The sequence below is a fragment of the Rhea americana genome, unplaced genomic scaffold (assembly GCF_003343005.1).
Source record: "Rhea americana isolate MKP2758 unplaced genomic scaffold, rheAme1 scaffold_51, whole genome shotgun sequence".
In the NCBI taxonomy this organism is placed as follows: domain Eukaryota; kingdom Metazoa; phylum Chordata; class Aves; order Rheiformes; family Rheidae; genus Rhea; species Rhea americana.
Window position 1 is genome coordinate 3,823,380 of NW_028186657.1, and position 11,387 is coordinate 3,834,766.

The 11,387-nt window shown below is 40.9% G+C and overlaps 1 protein-coding gene across 5 annotated transcripts in view; it reads left to right on the forward strand.

Moving 5' to 3' along the window:
* Nucleotides 1-11,387, forward strand: part of SGCD (sarcoglycan delta) — a 359,722-nt gene that overhangs the window by 38,452 nt on the left and 309,883 nt on the right. For 3 of the 5 annotated variants that reach the window (XM_085317944.1, XM_085317955.1, XM_085317952.1), the window contains exon 1: nucleotides 6,806-6,855. The exons of the other annotated variants lie outside the window; for them this stretch is intronic. The gene's annotated coding sequence lies outside the window, so the exon portion shown is untranslated. Of the gene's footprint in view, nucleotides 1-6,805; nucleotides 6,856-11,387 lie in introns of those variants that run through there. 5 annotated transcript variants of the gene reach the window in all.

Sequence of the window (11,387 nt, forward strand, 5' to 3'; positions counted from 1 at the left end):
TCTCCTTCCCTATACCTCAGTTGCAAAGGATTGATCAGATTTTGTTGAGTATGACTGTTTCATCTGTGAACTTTGGGATGATCTAACTGAATTTGTAACAGTATTGTGARGAGTTCAGGCATTTAATTGCATAATTTCTGGTGGACAGGCAGCTTTGAGTTTATTAATATTTTTATTAGTATTTATGAGCACTTAAATTGCATAATTTTGTGTCATATTGCACATAGCGTAAGACTATTGGTTACACAACTGGTCTGTAAATCATAAAATTGCAGCATGGAAGTCAGTCATTTGTATAGCTCTGGGTAAAATTAATTGTATTCTCCAGACTGTCTTTCAACATTAAGCCGTGCATAGAAGACTTAAATATTCCTTCTCCCTGTTCCCTCCCTCTCTCCACTCTTTATTTTAAGATCCTAGCTACTAAAAGGTAACAGTTAACACTTGCTGCCTTATKGATAGTAATAACTACCCAGAACCCCAAAAGCCAACAAAGTTGACTGTCAACTGAAGGTAGAGATACCATATGCTCTCCTGTTTTGYTTGGATATTTTGTGCACTTAATGGGATTTTATGCATAGCCTTTAATTTCCAGAAAACTTCACACCTGGAAATTGCAGAAAGCTAGCTGCATCCAGAAATGAACTTCATGAACTTCAGTGCAAGTGCAGTAAATATGATGTGGTGGGAAGCAAAAGCACAGTACAGATGTATATGACTGTACAGATAACTTTTGTATGTGCAGCGAGTTCTGTGTGTTCTGAGCATCACTTGGCATGTATGTATCTTCTTGTTTGAAAATCCCTGAGGGCCATCCAACCTGTGTAAGACCTGGAGATGACTCACCTTTCTCCACTGGCTATAGGAGTAGCTCAAATGCAAATCCCATGAGTCCCCAAGAGGAAAAAAAATATATCACTTGTTGGTTTATWGAAGAAGTTCTTTAGGGCATCTGTAGAGATGAAATAGGTGAGTGTGATCCCTTTTGTATTTAAAATTCATCAGATTAGAAAAGTTCTCACATTGAGATGCTTCCTTAGACTCAAAAAAAAAAMCCCAAAACCCCCCAAAAAACMAAAAAACCCTACRTGTRAAGAAATGTAAAGGATTAATAGGTATTTCTGAATTTCAAGCTTTTAACTCAACATTTGTTTGTTGTTTGGTACTTTTATCTGGCTATGCTGAGCATCTTTATTCAGCATCTTCCATTGGATTCTGCAGGGCTCTATTGCAGTTGCTGAGTTCTTGCAGTAATGATGCTGCTACTTTATTTCTGCCCTGTTATTTTGGGAGATTTGTTTGAGGGCACATCTTCCAGGAATTTTATTCGAGAGGCAACAAAGGAAACACTTATCTTAATAGAACCACAGCTTCACTGTCAACTATAAAAGAAAAGCCAACTGATTCCATCTTAGATTAAAAGTCAGTTGAGAATAGAGACAAATATTTCTGTAGGCAGAGGGCATCACTCTGAAGAGAAATTGTTGAAAATGCAAATGGATGAATGAGAGTTAGATTTGATTATTTTTTATTTCACAAGCACTGTTTTTTATGCCCCAGGTCAGCTCTTATGAGATTTATAGAAAAGATTTCTGGAAGACTTAAGGCAACTTTCCACATACCATCTTCAAAATTCTCCCATTTTCTTTGCAGGCAGATTCACTCTTCTGAAGGACTCCTTGAGGGGAATTGATAACAGATGCCAGTATGGCCCACTCACATTGCATGACAGCACAGGGCAAAAATTGAAGAAGTGAAACTTTTTTTTTCTGCCAGCTCAGAGCTGTCACTTTAGCTCTTCCACTTGTTAAAGCATCCTTGAAAGGACATCACATCTTAATAATGCCAAACAGTGTCTTGACCATAGCTGATATAAATAGGCAAGGGGTAATAATCAGTTCAGACCTCCATCAGGAGGCCATCAGTTAGATGAATAACAATTGACTTTTCATGAAAAGCTTTAKGATTAGAGACCAGCTAAATAAAGAAGCAGGCAGAGTATAGAATAGAATTGGAAAACAGTATATTTCCTTCAGATAGGAGGAWGATGATGCTGGGACTAAGGTTCTCGCCACCTTAAGGCAGAGCAAATGTATCCAAAATCTACTTTTCAGGAAGTGGATTCACCATAGCTGTCTTCTCAAAACAGTGATAGAATTACTGTACTTTTTAAGTTTTACTGATAAAATCCCCATACAAATTGGCTAATTTGCAAAACAGTTGATTTCTTATGTTACTACTTCACATTCAAGGCCTTCTAGAAGTTCACAGTACTGAGATTTGTTCTTCCATTATTGTTAAAGTTGATATTTTTCTTTTCTTACTATTCCGCCTAAGTATTTAYCCACACCCAGGCACCTGGAATTAAAAACCCTAAGGATGAAGGTGTTGTGGGTAGGCAGGGGAAGGACTTTCCTCAGCAGCTTGCTTTGTGAGCCATGCTCTGCAGGAGAGTTTATTTCTATTTCTTCTATTTGCCAGTCATTTCTTGTTCAGGGTATAAGAGAAAAAGGATAGAATGAAAGGACAGATTTGAAGAGAATGAGCATGATGAGGTAAGAGTAAATGAGARGGAAGTTGTAAGCTTGGTTATGATCAGTTTAAGGACGCTGAGATTTGGCATATTTTGAAGCAAGTAGCCAATAGAGAGCCCTACTGATGGGCAAGCAAGAGCAACTCTACCTGTAAGACTTGCAAGAGGAGAAAAATCTTTGTTTAGTCTAGTTGTGGGCAGCAATGAAAAAAAATCTCTTGAAATAGGACATGCACCAAACTGTTTTCACAGCTGGCCTTTAAAGTCTGTCCAGTCTTCAACCCCACATTTGAAGAAAGAAAAGGAAGAGGACAGCTTGAAGTAGTGGTCTGATGCCTTTAAGGATTTGAATTCAAAGGGGAGGGCAAAGAGAAAGATTCACAAATTCTATTCATGACATTTTATCTCCAAATGTCAAGTACTAAAGCTCTGGAAATACTGCCTACATGGTAGATGCAGCGCTGCATAATTGAAGCCACTGGAGAGTTAAAGAAATCTGTATTTCCTGGCCTTTATTTATTTATTTATTTTTAATAAAACTTTGGCAGCACCATATATACTACTGAGTACATGTGGAGCTAAATCTTTGTGCAAAGTACTGAGATTCTGGGGACAGAACAGAGATGTTCCCTCTGGCACCATTTCTTTTGATCACAGCAGTCAGGCTTTGATGGCATTAGCTCCTACGTTTCATCTGTTGTGTCCATTCCTGAATTCCTGGAGATAAAGACCATCAGGTGCTATTCTGAAACCAGGGAATGTGTTTGGTTAATTGGCACACACAAAGTGGTGAAAATGGTTGTATTTATTTCTACTATTTAGCAAATATGCAATACTGTAAATGTTTAAATAGTGTTTAAACCTAGAAGTCTAAAATGGTTTTAGCTCAGCAAACTTCAAAGTCTTGCATTCATCAAGGCAGGGAGGTGTGTAACAGTACCTGTTTGTCTTCTRTATTGCCAGTATGTCTCAAAGTTGTTTTGGGTTATGTTTGCATTGCTGTCAAAGGTAGGACAAGCAGACATCTCCAGGTTGGCTTTATTTTTCATGCTGTACATACCCATGTAAGAGCAGGGCTGTCGATGTGGAGGGGTACCCTTTACTGTTGTGTTGCCATGCCTATACTGCCTCTGTTAACAGCCAGCTGGAGCAAATGTGTTCCTGCAGTAAAGTCACAGCTGTGATCGTAGCGCAGACAAACCCCTTTGAGAATCGTTTGTAGGGTTGAAGAAATAAGGAGTTGAGTTTCTATACTTGTTATTTGCTCGCGTGTGTGGCTGTGCCAGTACGAAGCAATGCCATCATTGCTGTCGCTTCTGTAGATGAACATTCCTCAACTGTTTATCCACTGAGGTTACCCCATTTTTATGAGAGATCCGCTTGTTGGTTAAGCACGTTTAGTCAGTATTTGACTTTTCTGATTTTAAACTGTGACCCAGAAGTGAATGAATCTGTTTTTTCCCTCAGTCTTTTGGGACCCCATAGAAAAGCAGTTACATTTCTATAGGATTGGGTTTTGTCTGAGAAACAATCCAGCTTGGAAACCGGTGCCCAAGGCTCTCCATCCTCTCCATCTTTACCCAAGACTCTCTGCACATCTACCTGAGAGAGAAATTCCTTTTCAGAAATGGCTCTGGATTGTCCCCAGTAATATTATTCAGAAGAAAAAAAGACATGTGAGACATACTTTCCTCGTATTGGAGAAAAGCCTGTTTGTGTCTACTGCATTAGAAAGATTGTTCAAGACCAGTTCATCCYTGTGTACATTTGCTCACTATGACACTGCCGAGGTTGAGGAGTTCGGGGAGATCTGCCGGCTGCGTCGCCAGGGGCTGCTTCATGCACCCAATTCCCCTGAGATGCTGGAGGTCAGAGAGGCGTGAATATCTAATCTGCTTGTCCAAACCAGTTCTTCTTCTGTGTTTTGAGCAAGCAGCAAGTTTTCATAGCAGACACCAAATTTTCAAAACAAAATATCGATACTGCATAGTTAAGTAAGTGAGAACTGGGCTTTCTCGCTCTGCAGTTTGTTTTATGCAAAACCTGAGATGAAGAGGGTGAAAGCGCATGTTGCAGGTTCTCTCCTTTGCAGGCTCATCAGCATGACAAATCACCTAGCATACAGTACAGTTTATGATAAGCTTTCCTAGTTGTTTACCTTTATATAATCTCACAGCGTTTTTTTTTTCTTTTTTCAAATAAACAAATTTATGAGATAGTTTTGTTTAAATACTAGCTCACCAAGAAACTTTGTTTTTTGGTAAGAAGAATTCAGTTTCTAAGTGTTGATCTCCTTGGAGTAGTTCTGTTATTTCGAATAATGTAACCTACCGCCAGAGATGATCCCAATGTGCGTTTAAGGCCTCAGAYGTAGAGAACATAAGCAATTGTTCTTTAAACTCATTGGCAAAGTGACAGGAAATGTATTAAAACTATTAAAATAGCTTATTAATTAAAATAGCTTAGAAAAAGCTGTTTTACTAGCAATTTTTCTGGTGCATATACTGGTGGGAAAAAAAAGCTAAATATTTAATGATTTTGGGGCGTGTTCTGTCTACATCCCAGAAAAAAAAATGATTTCAAGATTTCCCTTCCTAAAATTTTAAGAGACACACACACCCTATATTCATATATATATATAAATCCTGACTTTAAGTCTGGTGAAAGCACTTTGCTTTCCTCCAGCTCCAGTAGACTGGATTAAATTGTAGTGGTATTGAATGCACTTGTATAGCACCTTCCCTTGGGGATCTAAAACAATTTTCTCGCCACTACTAAATGCTGAACCTTCTCTATGTAAGTAAGGTTCCGTTATCTGTGCTGTTAGGTGGAAAAATGAAGAAATAAATGTTGAATGCAATATGTGGACAACCTGGAAGAGAAGGAGGTAAAATTCGTGAGCTCTCAGTTTTGCGCAATGTTGTATATTCACAAAATTGTCCTTTTCTTGACAGGAGGGATATTTTCTAGCTGCAGCAACATGTATTCTAAAGTGGCAAAATGAGGGACAGTRTTTACGCATACAGCAGCATAACCCCCCTTTCAGTCAGCATTGAGTACGGCTTTTTGATAGTTTAGGAACAGATGTGTGTGTAAAATAGGGAAGAAAAATTAAGAGCCACAATTTAAGCAAATGTGGCATGTGTTCCTTACCTGACCTCTGATCTACTGTGCTTCAGCCTGTCACGGTGTGGGCTCCAGCTTCTGGAAAAAATGTAAAAAGAAAATGAATGAGCATTAAGCAAGAAAAGGAGGAGAAAACTGCTCCAGTTCGCAGGTGCTTGTCCACTGTCTCGTGACATAACCTCTGGCCGAGGCAAATGCAGGTGCTGCGAGGCGGTAAATGAGGGAGATCTGCTCATCCGTCATGTCGAGCAGGGAGGGCTGGAGAGGTGATGGCGAGGGCAGAAGATTTGTCTCCGGAATTTTTTTGTGCGAATTCTGATGCAAACTTTCCATGTTTTTTTTTTTTATTATTTTTTATGTTTTTATTTTTCAGAAAGCAGACTGCAGTGACGTTAACCATCACTTGTTAATTCTGCACTGGTTGCGTTCCTAATAAACTCTAAAAAGAAAGCTGACTAYGAGAAGATTGATGGCTAGGTTAATATACAGTGCAGTGGAGTCATTTTAAAATAATTCAAGCAAAGAAGGTAGATTTATATAAAAAGTACATTTCTATTACTTGTGCCTCCAGCATACTAATTTCTTATCCAACACGGGAAGAAAAGAAAAMAAAATCAGTGACAGATAAAACTGGACACTTGGGCACGTATAATTTTGGGGCAGTGAAAGAAAGCTACTTTGAACCAAGGGAATCAGTCTGTRTGTGCAGTTAGATTTTTGAAAGACTCAGGATCAGTCTTTAAACACCATAGGTACTGCAGCACACTTCAAACTCGCTTTTTTTTACACTTCTGGTAAGACCTTAGCACCTGGTGAGAACTTAAGTGGGGTTACTACTTAGTTGCTTTGAAAGTCTGGCTTCTTGCTTTGCTACTGAAATGGAAACAACTTTCTTCTAAAGATTTGTCCCAAAGGGCCGAGACTTAAGTATTCTGTATTCCCGTTACCTTGAATGGGAATTTTTCCTGACTAAGGAGTTCAGCGTTTGACCTGCTGACGGAGCTGGATACTTCTTCTGTGCAGTTCCATTAATCTTCATCCTGCTGCATGTGTATTCCAAACTGTAACTAAGTCAACGCATCTGAAGAGACCAGAGGGAGGAACTGATCCAGAAGGGGAGTATTGGTGGGCTTTGAAGTTGTATCATCTTGGATGTAACCTTCAGCTTGATAAACTGAATATATCACTTTTAAGAGGTACTTAATTATTATTTTAAGGATTAATTGAGGTGCTTTGTTTTACATATTTCTGAATTCTGAAGTCAAGGCCTGTGTGYATAATGGATGTTTTTATTTTCTTTCTGCTGCAGCTCGGCTTTGCTGACTGCACTGATTTGCTCCCTTGTGTCTGTAGGCTCTAATAAATTGAGGAGTTTGGGCAGATGGCTCCTTAGGCAAGGGCTCTCACTGGGTTGGTAATACTGTTGAGATTTGCCTAGACTATAAAAGGCYCAGAAAACAGGACAAGCTTTTGGCTGGGAGGCAAAAGAAGTGTGGTAGATTTGATGTCCCTACTTCTCCCCTTTTCCTGGGAGTTTAACTGGCACTAGGAAACGAGGCTGGTCATGTGATTCATAAGCAAAAATAGAGTATTTCTAGCTCAGAATCATAGGATGGCTTCTGCTGGCAGGGCTTGCACTGATGTTATGAATTGCATGATAGTAAGTAGTTTTCATAAATACCTTAGCTGTCAGAGTGATATGATAAAGCAAAAATCTGAGTKCTCATCACAAAAAGAGTTATTTGCCCAAATATTTTGAGAAAACAGCATGAAAATATGGCAGGCTTGTGCTTGAATGTGTGTGKTGGGGGGAAATCCCCAAATAAAGAGACCCTCACACCTTTTATTCTCATGATGTCACTGTAACTGCCTGGTATAAATGTCCAGAGAGAACTTTTTATATAATTTCATGTTTATTAAGAGAGTATCTTTCACAAGCTTGTGCTACTTTGCTCTCAAAGGCCTCCTTAACTCCTCCTTAATGCTGTAGAATTAAAGGTCAAAGAAGAGACCCTATATAATACATGCCTTAGTAATTCACCTAGCAGTGTCTCCATCAAGCTAATATTTTTTGATTGACTGGAGTACTTAGATTCTTTTCTATGATTACCTAGACACTTGCCACTTGAAGTGGTGGTGGACAGCTGCTTCCCCTCCATTCAAATCTTGCCTGCTGGCAAGAGGCTGGAGCTTGAAAGAAAAGGTTCAAAGAGATGAGAACTGCAGCACACAGTAGCCTTAATATCCTCACAGAAATACAAGCACTGCGGTCATGGGAGGAAGAATTGTGATTTTTTTTTTCTCCTTCATCTGTAGGGAGGACAGAGGATCTTTCTTCTTCAAGATTTTAGCAATTTGTAGACAGGACAAACCAGCTCAGATTTTTTGCTGTTACCATGGTGCTATCTTCAGCATCTGTACAAAAAACTCTGTATTATGAACTARATTGAATGACAGGAGTAGCGATGGCAAGAATGAAAACGGAAGGCCAAATCCAGGGCACTCACAACTTGGTGCATTTTTTGTTTTTCCTCCAGCCTGGTTATGAGCTGCTGCACAGCGAAGGGGAACAAGCTTTGCCTTGTCCGTGGGTGACAGGACAAAGAGCAACGCGCTTAAATTGTGCCATGTGGGATTTCCATTAGACTTTCTAGGGCAGAGATGGTGAAATATTACCTTAGATTGCCAGGGTTGGAGGTGGGATTTGGGGTCTCCATCATTGTAGGTCTATAAGAAAAGGTTAGAAAAATATCTGTCTGGAATGATGTCTGTAGAGTTCCTCCTGCCGTGGGGCATGGAGATGGACTAGATGACCTCYTGAGGTCCCTTCCAACTTGGTTCTCCAGGATCTCTAATCCGGCACTCTTCAGTATTTATTCCTCAAAGGCCTAAAGGCGACTGCACTATCACACTTCATTTCTACCCTTACAAAGTCTTTTTTGCTGGAAGGTTTTTACTCATTCTGTGAGAGACTGGCTTCAGTTGTATTTTGTGTCACCTGACTGTCCTTTCTTACAGAGTCTGTATTATTTATTCATTTTTTTTTTCAATCTACCCCCTCTAGGCCTTTTCTCCTTATTTTTTAAATGAATCCTTCTCTTCCCATTTCCAGTCTTTTTGACTCAAAATTTGAGATCAGTCTAGTGGGTTTGGAATTTCAAATCAGACAAGTTGGAAGAAATATTAAATATCAGTGTCATGYTCTGTGTTTTAAAAGATACAGGAATAAGAACAATTTTTGCCTTGTCTAAATAAGATAAATTCAGACAGGAGCAGATGGTGAGATGGGGAGTTGTTTGGGACAAAGGCTATTTTGTTTGTTTGYACAGGACTTGGTACATTGTGGCCCTGAGCCTTGACTGATGCCTGCTCTAATAACCTTAATTATGATGGGAAGCACGTGAGGTACCAGATGTACATGTATTTGCTTACTTATTTAGGGCCAAGTTCTGTTTCTGTTAACTGAACAAAACTCCTGCAGATGTGAATGGGAGACTTGCATATGRGAGATGTCTACAGGCAAAGTCCTGTAGAATTTAATCTTAAACAACTCCCCCTTCCCATACGCCCCCCACCAAGTTACATAGCTCTCATGTGTAGCCTGGAAGGACAGTGTCTCCAAAGGACCATAAGTATGAAGTGGTTATAAGCATCTGTGGTCAAATTTAATAAAATGCTTAAGGAACCTCAGAAGTTTAAGGCTCTGGATGTAAACACATTAATTCCTTCAAATGGGTAGGCTTGTACTTTTTTTGTACATTTAAAAGCTATGCATGTGCTCACGTGACTTACAAGCGAGGATTTTTGCATTTGARTTTAGGAGATATGCCAATGAATTTCAGTACTCCCTATCTGATCAGGTTAGGAAGTGACTTGAAATGTGTATGAGCAGTTGTTTGCCCGTTTATATGTAAGTGCAAAGGACCAGTCTGCTGGTGGCGTTGTGACAAGGATAAAAGRTTTGTGCTCTAAAGTGTTAAACGAGATGAATTAAGGGTGATTTAAAAACAAAAAGGGGGGGGGGGGAAGAAAAAGGAAAGATAGCCAAAATAGTGGGATCTTCCAAGTAATGTTTTTTTATTCCTGTATTAAAGCAGCAGTAACTACCCTACACAACTGCACAGTCCTCTTTTCCTGATGCAGCTGGATGTATCACAAGCTGGCATGAAACAGTAGGTTCCCATTATATTTGCCCCCTTTCATCGCTCCCTGAAATTGAATTAAATTTGTTCTGTTAGTGCCGGGTGATGGTTTTTAAGCGGTTGCCTTGCGGGTTAGCTTCAGGGCTTCCCCAACTCTTGATTCGGGTTAGTAAAGTGGAAGATTGCACAATAAAAGCAAGGCGTCAGGCCAGGGTGAGGTAAACAAACCTCCTGCTTTTTTATTGCACAGTAGTTTTCCAGTTCTGCTCCAGGATGCCTTGGTCTGTGAAACAGCTGTGTTAATTCTCCATGTGTCTGAGTGTAATTGCTATCATCAAAATTACAGAAGCGGAGGTGCTTTGAGCAGTCCCTTCYGTGGTGCCTTCCAGACTCCTGCAGGCTGTGCTTGCAGAACGCGGCACTCGGGACAGACCATTTCAGCAGCTGGCCAAGACTGTTGGACTGGCTCCTCTTACTCTGTCTTTGAATTGACAGCAGGGAAAAAAATACATCCCTGGAGGCATTTTGCACTGGGTCACACAATGTAGTGATTCACCTAAATGTTTTATATTTGCATAAATATTTTATGTTCAGTTAAAGAATGCAAACTTGCAGCAGTAGAACAGAGGTCGATGCAATATGGAGGGTCAAAGGGACACTGTACTGCCATGCAAAATCTGTACAGATCATCGCTTGTCTGTATTACAAGGGGCAACATATTTGCAGGGTTTTTAAGTCAAACTTACCTAGCAATGTAAGTTATGCCATTATCAATCTTCCCTCCCCACCACCTTCCTTAGAAGTTGACTAATCAGGTGATGTTATTTTTTTGAGGAGTTGGCTTTTTGTAACTAATTACCCTGTGCAGGCGCTCATCGATCCGTTCTGAACTGCTGCTTGCTCTATGGCTGAATTTGACTCATCGTATTTAATTGTGCAGTTGAAGAAACTTCAGGGGAAGCTGGTTTTGGTAGCTCCAGGCTGCAGGAGCGGCCGTTTCTGTTTGAATCTGGGTGCTGCAACTGGTCTTGTTGCTGCAACCCACGGACCCCTTCAGCAGACYTATTAGAGGCTGAATTGGAGAAGCACGTCTTTATGGGAACTTGGATTAATTTTTCAGCTTGAGACCAGAGCTGCTGTGCTACAGAGCTGTCAAACACGGTATGTCCAGAAGCCCTGTCAACTGAATTTCAAAGTCAAAGCCATATTTTAAGAGACTTGCCCTTTTCATCCTATCTGGTCTGTGGGGAGCGTCGCTGGGACCGAAACCCTGTCCGGCTGCGTGGAAGCAGCGTTCCTGCCTGCCTTTGCCAGGGACTTTGAGTTTTAGATCTATTTCGGGCCTTTAAAAAGGTCAGTCCCGGCTGCGAGCCAGAACCTGCCTCTCATTCAACGCTGCTAGAAGCACACAAATGTAAACCCCCCAGTCTCGGGCTGGAGGGCGGGGAGCGAGGGAACGGACCCGCGGGGTCGGCTCGGGCGGCCAGGAGGCCGCTTGCCGTGCGCAGGGGCCCGCCGCGCCACCTCGGGGCTCCGGCACCCGGAGGAGCCGCGTCCCGCTGGGCGCCTTCGCCGCGGGCCGCCCC